At 39.9% G+C, this 13,147-nt stretch overlaps 1 protein-coding gene across 4 annotated transcripts in view; it reads left to right on the forward strand.

The window, feature by feature from the left end:
• Positions 1-13,147, forward strand: part of snx7 (sorting nexin 7) — a 96,210-nt gene that overhangs the window by 37,487 nt on the left and 45,576 nt on the right. The window lies entirely within an intron of this gene.

Below are 13,147 nucleotides of genomic sequence, written 5' to 3' on the forward strand. Positions count from 1 at the left end.
CAGCACCCCTCCCCCAAATTCTCTCAGCCCACTTGGCACACCAGCCTCATTCCTGAAGAAGGGCTTATGCCTGAAACGTTGATTCTCCTGCTTCTCAGATGCTGCCAGGCCTGCTGTGTTTTTCCAGCACCACATTTTTCAACTTAGTTACTGGAACTTGCTTCTCCTCATGGTGGTGGCTTAATAATGAATAGAAATCGAGATAACATTGCTGAGAAACTTTTTCAGTTTCTTTCACCAATGTGCAGTAGTAGTCAACTTATAAGGAAATTGGTGATGAACTGTATGATTTTAAAAAGCTCAAAAAAATGACTTATCAAGACTTTATCCAATTATAAGTCTTCATGAAAATTAGACAATAAAATTGCTCCTTTCACTTGATTCCATCTTTATTGACAGTTTCCTCAGAAACTAACCTCCATGTGAAAACTGATAAACGTAGCATGTTGTTTCCTGGTAGTAAAGGAAGATTTTGTTTCAGTTACAGAGAATTCATCTTCCGTCATTAGTTTAAATTGACATATTGTGAAGGTTCTTCATATTTTATCTTTTTATGGAAATGTAGGTTCTAAGCTGGAGGGAAATAGGTTTTAATTTTCAACTCTGTGAAGATATGAACTTTTTCAAATAAAAGGTCATAAAGCTATAGAGTGAGTTAAAGACTGTTTCTAAAAAATCGTGAAAGTTTAGCTAAATGATTAGCGAGCCCACAAAGATATTGCTAGGGTGTTTGCTGACTAGAGTTTTACAATCCAGAGAGAGAGGGGCTAATAAAGCAGGATTATTTCAGGGAGAAAAGATCTATAACAGCAGAGGTGCTTTTTGGTTTAGCAGCCTCTAAAACAGTCCGGACACGGTAGAAGAGGTCTCAACTTGCTTGGAAGAAAACTACTGAGGCAAAAAGCTGTGGAGATGTCTGAGAGGGTGAAATCCTACTGAGCTGTCAAAGACAGCTGAGGTTTTTAAAAAAAAACCCATGTCCACAAATAATGGAAAAGTTAATTTTTTTGAGGATCTCAGGGGATGATATTAGTGTTGAGTGAATGTACAGAACTTTACTGAAAACGAAATTGATTAGTTACTTGAAAAAGGAGATTTGGTGGGGAGACAGGGTTGATCCTTCACTGAGATTTGAGTGTCTGTAAAGTTGTTATTGGAAGTCAAGGGTTGAAGCGTTCTTTCGTATTCATTCCAATAGTAGTTGTATGCTGTAATATAGTTATTTTTTCATTTTGGAAAAATAACTGTTAAACTTTCTTGATGACTGGTTCTTGCGAATTTTTTCATAACTGACCTGTTTTGTATATTTATGTGGAAGTGCCACTGTTAGACTGGGGTGGACAAAGTTAAAAATCATAGAACAGGTTATAGTCCAACAGGTTTATTTGGAAGTACAAGCTTTCAGAGCACTGCTCTTTCATCAGGTAGCTAGTGGGGCAGGATCATAGGACACAGAATTTATAGTAAAAGGTCAAAGTGATTAAGTCTTAACAACAAACGAAGTTTGTTCAATATATCACATACTTTGATCTTTCTCTATAAATTCTGTGCTCTATGATCCTGCCCCACTAGCTATCTGACGAAGGTGCAACACTCTGAAAGCTTGTCTCCAAATATACCTGGTATTATGTATACAAAGTAGAACTCATATAAAGTAAAACTTATTGTCTATCAGGCCGGATTTGACTTGCCTGGTAATACCATCTACTACAATTATGACAATATCCTATTTTTGGGGAACCTTTTCAACAATTCCCGGGATTTGATAAAAGTAGAATTTTTGCTGCATTTAAGATTTATCATTATCTAACCATCACCCTTTTCTTTCAATAGCACTACCATGACTGACCCCTTCATTACCAACAGCCATTGGCCAGAATCTGAATAGGACTGGCAATATACAGGGGAACTTCGATTCATCGAATGAGATGGGCGGGCACTATTTTGTTTGGATAATCGATTTATTTGGTTAATTGATTAAATACCTTTCCTCTGGGGCTTGGAACTTTTAAAATCTGCTCCCCGTTCAGGAGGCTGCAGTAGCACACAGTGCGAGACCTACCCCCAGCATTGCTCCCCGGCCAACCCCGCCACGTGCACGAACGCGCGCGCACACACACACAGTATTTGTGGACAGCGGCTTAGGGTACACTCCCGTGTAGAACTCCAGTGAAAGTGTGGGGAGAGAGCGGGCAGGAGGTCAGTCATTTTGAGGCGGTGCCTGTTTAATCACTAAACAAAAGATGCGATCACTGTTGGAAACATGTCTTTGATGTAATGTTTCTATAGGGACCTCGAGATCTCCTTTGGATAATCCGATTTTCGGATAGTTGGTGTTCAGATAATTAAGGTTCCTCTGTAATGGCTGTGACTACAGGAGCAGATTAAAGTGTGTATCCTGCAGCAAATAACACAGCACCTAATTTGCCAAAATATGTGACTTTCGATGATGGACAAGTCAGGACTGTGGTGCAATACTTCCCTGGATGCATGCAGCTCCAACAACAGTCAAGAAGCTTTATACCATCCAGGACTAAGCAGCCAGTTTGGCACCACCTTCACAAACATTTCATCCTTTCATCTCAGACATTTGCCAGTAACCATGCACCCAGTACAAGACGCACAGCATCTTCCAAACTGTCAATAACTGCCATAGAGAAAGACCAGGGAAGGGGATGCATGTAAACGCTGCCACTTGCAAGTACCCCTCCAAGCCACTCATTGTCCTGACTTAGAAATATAAAGTCACATTACAGAAGTGGCCCATCAGTCCATCAAGTCTGCACGGACACAAAAAAAGGGTTGCCACAGTGGCTCAGTGGTTAGCACTACTGCCTCACAGTGCTAGGGACCTGGGTTCAATTCCATCCTCAACTGTCTATGTGGAATTTCCATGCTCCCTGTATCTTTGTGTTTCCTCTGGGTGTTCATGTTCCCCCCCACAGTCCAAAAATGTGCAGGTTAGGTGGAATGACCCATAATCTTGGAATGTGCAAGTGAGGTAAATTAGAGGTTGGAAATGTGGGGGCGGGGGGCGCGGGCGAGGGGGGTGGCGCGCGGGGTGGGGGGAGGCAGGGGGGCGGGCAGGAGAGGGGAGGCCCAGGGGAGAAGTGTTTGGTCTGGCTGGTGTGCTCTTCAGAGAGTTGGTGTGGACTTGTTGGTATGCTTCCACACTCTAGGGATTCCATGATTCTGTGAAATCACTTATTAACATTAATCCCATTTTTCAGTACTTCGTCCAGACCCTTGAATATTATGACATTTCATGTGTTCCTGGGAATTGATGTGCAAAATCATGGATTCCGTAGGACTATAGTTACTGGAGTTTGCCAGCGGGATGACCAAAATGTCGCTATTCCTTAATTCCTTGGTTGATACCCTGGAATTGTCCGTAATAGAATTGTGGGTGTATATACAACAAATACCGATTCACAATGGCATCTGCCACTTTCTCAAGGGTAACTAGGGGTGGGCAATAGGGCCCAGACAGTGCATCCAAAATCCAGTTAATTTGCCAAAAATTTATCTAATATAAAAAGAAACTAAGCATTGCTAAACAATAATGTTTCTCCAAAAATGAATGTAATTTGAGAGTGGGAAGCAGCTAGTTTTATGGCATGAGTACCATCACTTTTTTTTTTAAATTTTGATATTTGGTTAAAGTGATGGCCTGTTCTAATGAAAATTTATAAAATTAAGATTTTATCTGGAATAAAGAAAATAGTAGCAGGAGTAGGCCATTCAGACATTTTGAGCCTGCCCCACCTTTAAAACGATCACAGCTGATTATCCAACCCAGTTCCCTGTTTCCAGTTTCTCACAGTACGCTTTTATCCCTTTAGCCCCAAAAATTATGTCTACTTCTTCTTTGAAAATGTTCCATGCTTTGGTCTAACTGCTTCCAGACTCACCACTATCTGCATATAGACATTTATCTTCGTCCTAAATGGCCTATCCCGTAACCTTGGACTGTGACCTCTGGTTCTGGACTGCCAGGTCATCAGAAATGTCCTTCCTGTGTTTACTGTGTTCAGTCCTATTCAAATTTTATAGGTGTCTGCAATATTCCCTCAATCTTCTAAACTCCAGTGAATATAGTCCTAACTGATTCCATCTCTCTCCAAACATCAGTCCTGTCATCCCTGAGTCAGTCTGGGGAAACCTTTGTTGCACTCCCTCAATACTCAAAACATCTTTCTTAAGGTAAGGAGATCATAACTGCATACAGTACGAGAGTGTGATCTCACCAAGGCTTAGTATAATTGCAGCAAGATGTTTCTGCTCCTGTATTGAAATCCTTTCACTATAAAAGCCAATATACCATTTGTGTTTTTCATCACCTGCTGCACCTGCATGGTTACTTGCAGCAATTGGTGTATAAAAGCACCTGGTCTTATTGCACCTCCCCCTTTCCCAACCAGTCGCCTGTTCAATATTCAGATAATGATCAGTCACCCTGTTTTTGCTACCAAAGTGGATAACCTCATTTATTCATGTTATACTGCACCTGCCATGCATTTCCCACTGACCTCAACTTGTTCAAAACACACTGAAGTATCTGTGTTCTCACAGTTCATCCTCTCACTCAGCTTTGTGTCATCTACAAACTTGGAATTGCATTAAGTTCCCTCACCTGAATCATTTAATAATTGTGAATAGCTGGGATCCAAAACCTGATCCCTGCAATACCCCAGTAGTAACTGGCTGCTACTCGGGGTGGGGAGGGAAGACCTATTTTACTCCTAGTCTTTGTTCCCTATCCGTCAACTAGTTCTCTATTGGTGTCAGTACACTACCTCCATTATCACGTGCTTCAATTTTTCATGTTAGTCTTTTCTGTGGGACCTTATCAAAAGACTTCTGAAAATCCAGGTAAACCACATCCATTGACTCCCCTTTATTAACTATACCAGTTAAATCCTTAAACATTTCAGGAAATCTATCAAGTTTGATTTCCCTTTTTTAAATCCATGCGGACTCTGTCTGATCCTATCACAGTTTTTCAAGTCCTCTGTTATTGTTTTTCTTTTATAATCTATTCTAGACATTCCCCATTATGGATGTCAGGCTAGCCAGTCTGTAATTCCCTTTTTTTCTCACTTTACCTTTTTTTTAATTTAATAGTATAGTTACATTAGCTACTCTCCAACCGTAGGAACTGACAAGAGTCCATAGAATCTTCAAAGGTGACTACTAGTGCATCCACAATTTCTAGGGCCCCTTAAATTTGTACTTTGGGTTGTAAATTGTCAGGCTCTGGAGATTTATTAGATTTCCATCCCAGTGATTTCCCAACACAATTTCTCAGCAAATGCTGATTTCTATCCCCCTCATTAGACTCTGTGTTTCCCAATACTTTTTGGGACATTATGTGTGTGTTCCTTTGTGAATACTGAAGCAAAAATATGTATTTAATTTGTGAACCATCTTTTTGTTCTCTATTATGACTTACCCTGTTTTATTCTCTTCATGTACATAGAAGCTTTTACAATCTATTTATATGTTCCCTGAAAACTTTCTTTTGTAGTCTCTTCCCCTTTCTTAATCCCTTTGTCATTCTTTGAAGTCTAACTTTCTTCAAATTCTCAAGTGTGTTGCTTTTTTTTTGACCAATTTGTGAGCCTCTTTCTTGGATCAAATACTATCCTTGATTTCCCTTGTTAGCCACAGTTGAGCCATTTTCCTGTTTTGGTTTTGTGCCAGATGAGCACAATTGTTGCATTTCCCGGTGACATTCTTTAATTGTTTGCCAGTGCCTATCCACTATCATCCCTTTAAGTAACATCCCTTAATTTATCGTAGCCTGCTGTAGCATCATGATTTCCTTTATTTAGATTCAGGACTTGATTCTCAGAATCAATTATGTCACTCTGTATTAATGAAAAGTTCTATCATATTGTGGTCACTGTTCCCCAAAGGGCCTTGCACAGTTAAACAGCCAACTATTCCTGTCTTATTTCACCATATGTAGCCTACGATCACCTGTTCTCTTGTTAGTTTCTCAACATGTTATTCCAGAAAACTATCTCACACACACTCTAGGAATTCCTCCTCTGTGGCATTGTTATTGATTTGCTTTGCCCAATCTATATGCAGATTAAAGTCACCCATAATTACAGTTGTACCTTCATTACTTGGATCTCTAGTTTCCTGTTTAATGCATTCCCAATGTTACCAGTACAGTATGGGACCATATATACAACCCCAGTATTGTTTTATGCTCTTTGGTGTTTGTTGGCTGTATCCGTACAAATTCCACATCATTGGAGCTAATATCCTTCCTCACTAATGTGTTAATTTTCTCTTTAACCAGCAATGCCTCTCCACCTCATTTTTCCTTTTTGTCTGTTCGTCTTAAAAACTGTTGCTGGATATTCTTTTCCTATTCCTGGTCACCCTGCAGCCATATCTCTAATCCCAAAAATATCAGTCCAGGCATAACTGCATTATGAATAGTAAATTTTAAAAGTATTCCAACTAGTTTACTTAATCTAGATTATTCATTTTATGTTTCACCTCCACAATCTAGAAACAATGATTTTTCAGTGTTGGATCATGGATAGTGAGATAGGCTTGAAAATAAGGTAGTGGAAACTTGAAAATTTGCTAATGTTGTGCCGGGGCTTTGTTAATAGTGGTGACAGTTATTCTGAAAATTGACAATTTGAAAAATTCACATGAAAATATCAAGAACAAATAGAGAAACCTAAGTATTTTTCCTACTCTCTGCTGCAAATGTTTGACTGAGTGGAGGGACTACCGAGAAGTACTTGCCAAGCTATGGTAAGGCCCAATCTGGTGTTGATTATTAGAGTAACTGAAGCTGCCTGAGCATTGTTCTGAGTTCCTTATTTGCCAAACTTATTTCAGTCAATAAATATGTTTATCAGTATTTGAGGTTTGGTACTGAACAGGAACAGAGTTTGAAGTAGTTGGCTCATGCACAAATAACTATTAGAATTTATAGCCGGTTGATTTTTTTTTCCTGAACTTCCATTTTCAATGAGTCAGATTTCTGATGAAAAAGCAGTTCAATTGATTTCATTAACTTTTGGAGTAGCAAGTATTGTAGCACATTTCTTATTTGACTCCCCAAAGCTCCCCCAACAAAAGTTTGCCCATTGAGAACAGCATAAGTCTTATCTTTTAATACCATATTATTTATTCTGGCCATTGATGCCCACACTGATTATCCATCTTCCAATCCCTAATTGGAATTGAGATGCCAGCAATGAACTGTGATTTTAAGCTGCAGCAGTCCATATGTTGAACCTATCTTTAGAGTGTTGCTAATGTTGCTGTTCCAAGATTTTTACTTGGCTACGTTGAAGGAAAAAAGGAAAAATTAAAAGACTGGTGTGTGACTACGAAGATCTCTGAAATTGTGGTGTTACTCTTGATACTCTTCTACTTGGAGTCATAGAGATGTACAGCATGGAAACAGACCCTTCTGTCCAACCCATCCATGCCGACCAGATATCCCAACCCAATCTAGTCCCACCTGGCCCATATCCCTCCAAACCCTTCCTATTTATATACCCATCCAAATGCCTCTTAAATGTTGCAATTGTACCAGCCTCCACCACATCCTCTGGCAGCTCATTCCATACGCATGAAAATGTTGCCCCTTAGGTCTCTTTTATATCTTTCCCCTCTCACCCTAAACCTATGCCCTCTAGTTCTGGACTCCCCCACCCCAGGGAAAAGACTTTGTCTATTTATCCTATCCATGCCCCTCATAATTTTGTAATTCTTGATAATAAAAATTTCAGATTTGGAAGATACTGCTGAAAATGTGTCATTGATCATTGAGCTGATGCAATGTATATTATGACTTCAGCCGATAGTAATAATCGACAAATCAGATTCTAGAGTGAAACCTGGCTTGGTAGACCATCAGTTTTGTTTTTATTTTTGTTAAACATCGAGGCCAGTCACTGAAAATATACATTGACAAGCTCTTGTGAATTTTTAACAAAAGAGCATAGATGTTTATGACATATAATTAGCATTTTATGTAATATAATTTGCAAGAACTATGAGAACAACCTAATTAAAAAGATTAAAACATTAAAAAGATTCATCTTCTTTTTACCCCAGCAATACGCTTAGACTTTCAAACTTTAATGAAAAGTCACCCCCAGTCTCAGTGCTGAAGCTTCTTGTTCAGCTAGTGCAATTGGAATTGTTTTCTTTTGTGCAGCAATTTGTTCATTCATTCAATGCTGTTTTCTTTCCAGTTACATCTCTAAGTGGGACCCTTAAAACAAATGCTAACTTAACAAATTTGTTAGTTAACATGGGTTCCCTAAACACATCTTCAACAGACTTTTAGCATATCTTCCTCTGTAATAACTCCACAACTACCTTTCACTGACTGCTAAACCACTCTGGCCTTCTCCCCAGCCCTGACAGTTTGGAGACTGCAAATAAAGCACCTCTGTGCCTGTATGCCGTGTAATCCTTCGTGAACCTGCTTTTGACCCTTTATTTCTCTATCTGCTCAAGACAAAAAATGCCTTAGCAATTATCTCAGATGGCTTTCTTGTCATTTATTTGAAATCGCATGAATTCTTGTTAATGCTGTTTTGAAAGTCACTTTCAAAAAAGATCAGATAGAGTCTTAGAGTCGTATTGCCTGGAAACAGACAGTTCAGTCCATGCCCACCATAATCCCAACTAAACTAGTCCCATCTGCCTGCACTTTGCCCATATCCCTCCCAACAATTGATTTTCATCTACTTATCCAAAGGTCTTTTAAGCCTTATATCTGTACCTGCATCCATCACTTCATCTGGAACTTTATTCCACAAACGAGCCATTCTCTGTCTATTTATGTTAAAAAGTTGCCACACGTATTTTTTTAAACCTTTGTCCTCTCAGCTTAAAATTATGTCCCCTAGTCTTGAAATCCCTCATCCTAGGTAAGAGACTCCTGCCATCCATGTTATCGATACCCCTCATGATTTTATGAACCTTCTATAAGGTCACCTCTCAACCTCCTCTGCTCCAATGAAAAAAATTCCAGGCTCCTTAAAATTCAAACCTTCTATTCTTCGCATTATTCTGGTAAATCTTTTCTGAACCCTCTCCAACTTAATAATAACCTTCCTTTAACAGGGTAACCAGAACTGGACACACTTGTCCAGAAAAGGCCTCACCATCATCCTGAGCAACCTCAACATGATATCCCATCTCCTGTACTCAAAGGACTGAACAATGAAGGCAAGCATGCTAAACGCCTTCTTAACCACCCTGTCTGCATATGACACAAAGTAGTAAATGTATTTTTCTTCCACTTGAGTCCAAGTTCTCAAATAATATTTGTAAGAAATTTGTACATGATACATACCACAACCATAGCACAGTCCTGAAGAGTGTGCATACTTCAGATTGGTGCCAATGAAACAAATTGCATTTTCTTGTGTGTCCTCAAGGGTCCTGTGCTTTGTTGAAGCTATACTCGTGTAGCCAAGTGGTGAATATTCTGTCACTGTTCTTGCATGTGCCTTTCCAATGAGTAGACTAGATTTGGCGATCCAATGAGTAGACTAGATTTGGTGATCAAATGAGTGACATTCTGCAGTATTCCTAGCTTCTGATCTGCACTTGGGGCCATAGTATCTATTAGCGCGTTTTGAGAAGATTTTAGCTCAGGTTGAGGTTCTGGATGTAGGTTTGCTCACTGAGGCTGGAAGGTTAGTTTTCAGACGTTTCCAATGGTACCCAATGAACACAGTCCGCCGATTTCTCAGCAACAAACCCAAACAAGCAGACAAAACGCATCCAGAAACCCTAGCCACTCTCCCCTACATCAAAGACATCTTGGAAATGCCTGCCAGACTACTCAGACCACTTGGCATCATGGTGGTCCACCAACACACTAAAACAGCAGCTAATGAACTTGAAAGACCCCTATGCAGATGACAAGCAAAACTAATGTCATTCACAAAATACCTTGCAAGAACTGTAACAAACACCACATTGCACAAATAGGCAGAAAACTAGCCACCAACATACATGAACATAAACTAGCCACAAAACGACACAACCCACTCTCACTACTATCCTTACATATGGATGAGGGAGGACTCTACTTTGACTGGGAGAGCACATCCATCCTAGGACAAGTCAAACAGAGACATGCATGAGAATTCCTAGAAGCATGGCATTCCAATCAGAACTCTATCAATAAACACATTGACTTAGATCCCCTTTAGAACCCCCTGAGAAAAAGAACAGGAACTGACATCACCATGGAAAATGACAACATCGATCCAAGGAAACCCAAACATATAAATAGAAAGCAGGCTGCACCACCAGTATCCTGAGGCTCACTGAAGATGTTACCTAGTATAGTGATGAAATGTCTGAAAACGAACCTTCTTGCTCAGAGAGCAAACCAACATCGATGGCATCTGTGAGAGGTCCAGGAAATTTTCTGGTTTATAGTGACCAGATGGTCGAGAATTTAGTAATGGTGATGCTGCCGAGTGTCAAAGGGAGATGGCTAGCTTTCACTTGTTGCAGGTGGTCTCTGTCTCTCCCTTGTGCAGAGTGTTATGACGGTTGGCACATTAGACACTTCTCTGAGGAAATCCTGTTGTGGTACCCTAGAAAAGAGATTTTCGGCCTTGAACAATTGCAAAACTTTTCGTATATAAAAGCAGAATACTCAATGGTGGAGATTGCAAAAAAAAGTATCATTGGATTCAAAACTTTAATTCTGTTTCTCTAGCACTTTTTAAAACATTTTTATAAGTTTTGAATCCAATGATACTTTTTTTTTTGCAATCTTCCTACCAGTTGCAGGTTTTACCTGTAATTTCCATTGATTTCAATCTTGATTCCATACTGTTGAATATTGCTTTGAGAGCATTCACCTGCACTTGTCCTCTGGAGGTTCATATTTCTTTTCTGTTTCAGGATCATTGTTATAATGAGGTCTGCAACCATGTGATCTTGATGGACCTAATCAATGAGAAAGATATTGCTGAGAAAATGGCACTTTATAGTCTGATTGTGATTTGCTCAATGGCTTTATGGCTTATTTGAGAGTAGGGGAAGGGATGGTTATTTGCAGAGTTTGTTATTAGCTGGTATTTCTGTGGTAGGGCCACACCACAGCATTTTCTACATTGTAAGTAGATGTCAGTGTTATACTTCTAAAACAGCTTGACTCGAAATGGCTGTCCTTGTGGGGCAGGAATTTTCAGTGTTACCACCAGTATCACCAGTTGGAGGATTTGAGCTATAGAGAGAGGCTGAACAGGCTGGGCCTGTTTTCCCTGGAGCATCGGAGGCTGAGGGGTGAACTTACAAAGGTTTACAAAATTGAGGGCCCTGGACGGGATAAATAGACAAGGCCTTTTCCCAAGGGTCGGGGAGTCCAGAACTAGAGGGCATAGGTTTGGGGTGAGAGGGGAAAGATATAAAAGAGAGGGAGGTGGGCTGGGCGCTGGCAGGTGGGAATAGATTGGATTGGGATATCTGGTCGACATGGACGGGTTGGACTGAAGGGTCTGTTTCCATGCTGTACGTCTCTATGACTCTATGATTCAGTGATGGCAGTGACATGGCTAGATTCTCTCTTGTTGGAGGTGGTCATTCACCTGTTGTTTGTATGGCATGAATAATACTTGTTCATTTCAGCTAAAGCCTGACTCAGTTATCCAAGTTTTGCTGCATTTGAACATGAATTGCTTCAGTATCGTGTGGATGTGCTGAATGTTTTGCAATCATTTGCAAACATCCCTACTTCTGACTTTTTGTTGCAGGGGAGTTTATTGATGAAGCAACTAAAAGGTGGTTGATCCTAGGGCACGACTATGGGGAATTCCTGCAGAGTTGTCCTGAAGCTGAACTGACTGATCTCCAACAAACATATTGCCATCTTTTTTTGTGCTAGTTATGGCTACTATGAGCAGAGATTTCTCCCGATTCCCATTGATTCTAGTTTTGTTCAGGCGCCTTGATGCCACACTTGATCAAAATGTACTCTTGATATACGGTACTGTCACTCTCACCTTCTCTCTGCACTTCATCTCTTTTATCCATGTTTGAATCAAAGCTGTAATAAGGTCAGGAGCTGAATGGTCCTGGAGGAACTTAAACTAAGCATCAGTGAGCATGTTATTGCTAAGTAACTGCTGCTTGATGGTGCTGTTGAAGATCCATTCCAGTTCTTTACTTATAATTTAGTGTAGACTGATGGGACAGTAATTGGCCCATCTGGATTTGTCCTATAAATGATATATCACGGAAGTTTGCCACATTCGGGTAAATTCTATTATTATAGCTGTACTAGAACAATTTGCCCCAGTGCAAGGCAAGTTCTGGAGCATGTTATTGCTATAATATTGTCAGTGTCCATGGTATTGGCAGTAACCAGTGTCTTCGGACATTTCGTGATGTCACGTGAAGTGAATCAAATTGGTTGAAGACTCCCATCTGTGATGCTGGGGTTCTCCAGAGGAGGCTGTGCCAGATCATTCACTTAGCAATTCTGACTGAATGTTGTTGCAAATACTTAGGCCTTATTTTTTCATTGATGACCTGGGCTTACCCATTATTGAGATACTATTGAGTGTTTCCTCTTCCAGTGAGCTATTCAGATTTTCACCACCATTCATGACTGGCTGAGGCAGGACTGCAGAGTTTTGATTTGATCTGTTGGTTGTGGACTTACTCAGCCTTTTTCTAACCCTTGCTGCTTATGCTGCTTGCCATACAAGTAGTCCAATTTTGTAGTTTCACAAGATTGATACCTCATCTTTACGTACGTCAGCTGATGCTCCTGATTTGCTCTTTCTGCACTCTTCATTGAACCTTTGATAGTTGGTTATTTACCACCTTCATTCGCAAGTGGATGTGACCAGCCAGTCTTGTGTAGTAAGCACATGTTCACTGTCTAGGCATGTGAATAATGCTTGTTTAATACATGACAGTTGAGGGCTTCTGCCTTGCATTCCAACTGTTTCAGAAGAAAATATTTTCAAGAAAAATGGGAAAAATTAAGTAATAATTGGCTGGAAAAATAAAAATATCAGAAGAGTATAAGAGCAGAATCAATTGCCTGTTTTGCTATTTTAAAAGGTTAAATTTATACTATTTTGCTAAGTAATTTTATTTGAGTTAACTCCAAGAG

This window comes from Chiloscyllium plagiosum, chromosome 11 (assembly GCF_004010195.1).
Source record: "Chiloscyllium plagiosum isolate BGI_BamShark_2017 chromosome 11, ASM401019v2, whole genome shotgun sequence".
NCBI lineage: Eukaryota > Metazoa > Chordata > Chondrichthyes > Orectolobiformes > Hemiscylliidae > Chiloscyllium > Chiloscyllium plagiosum.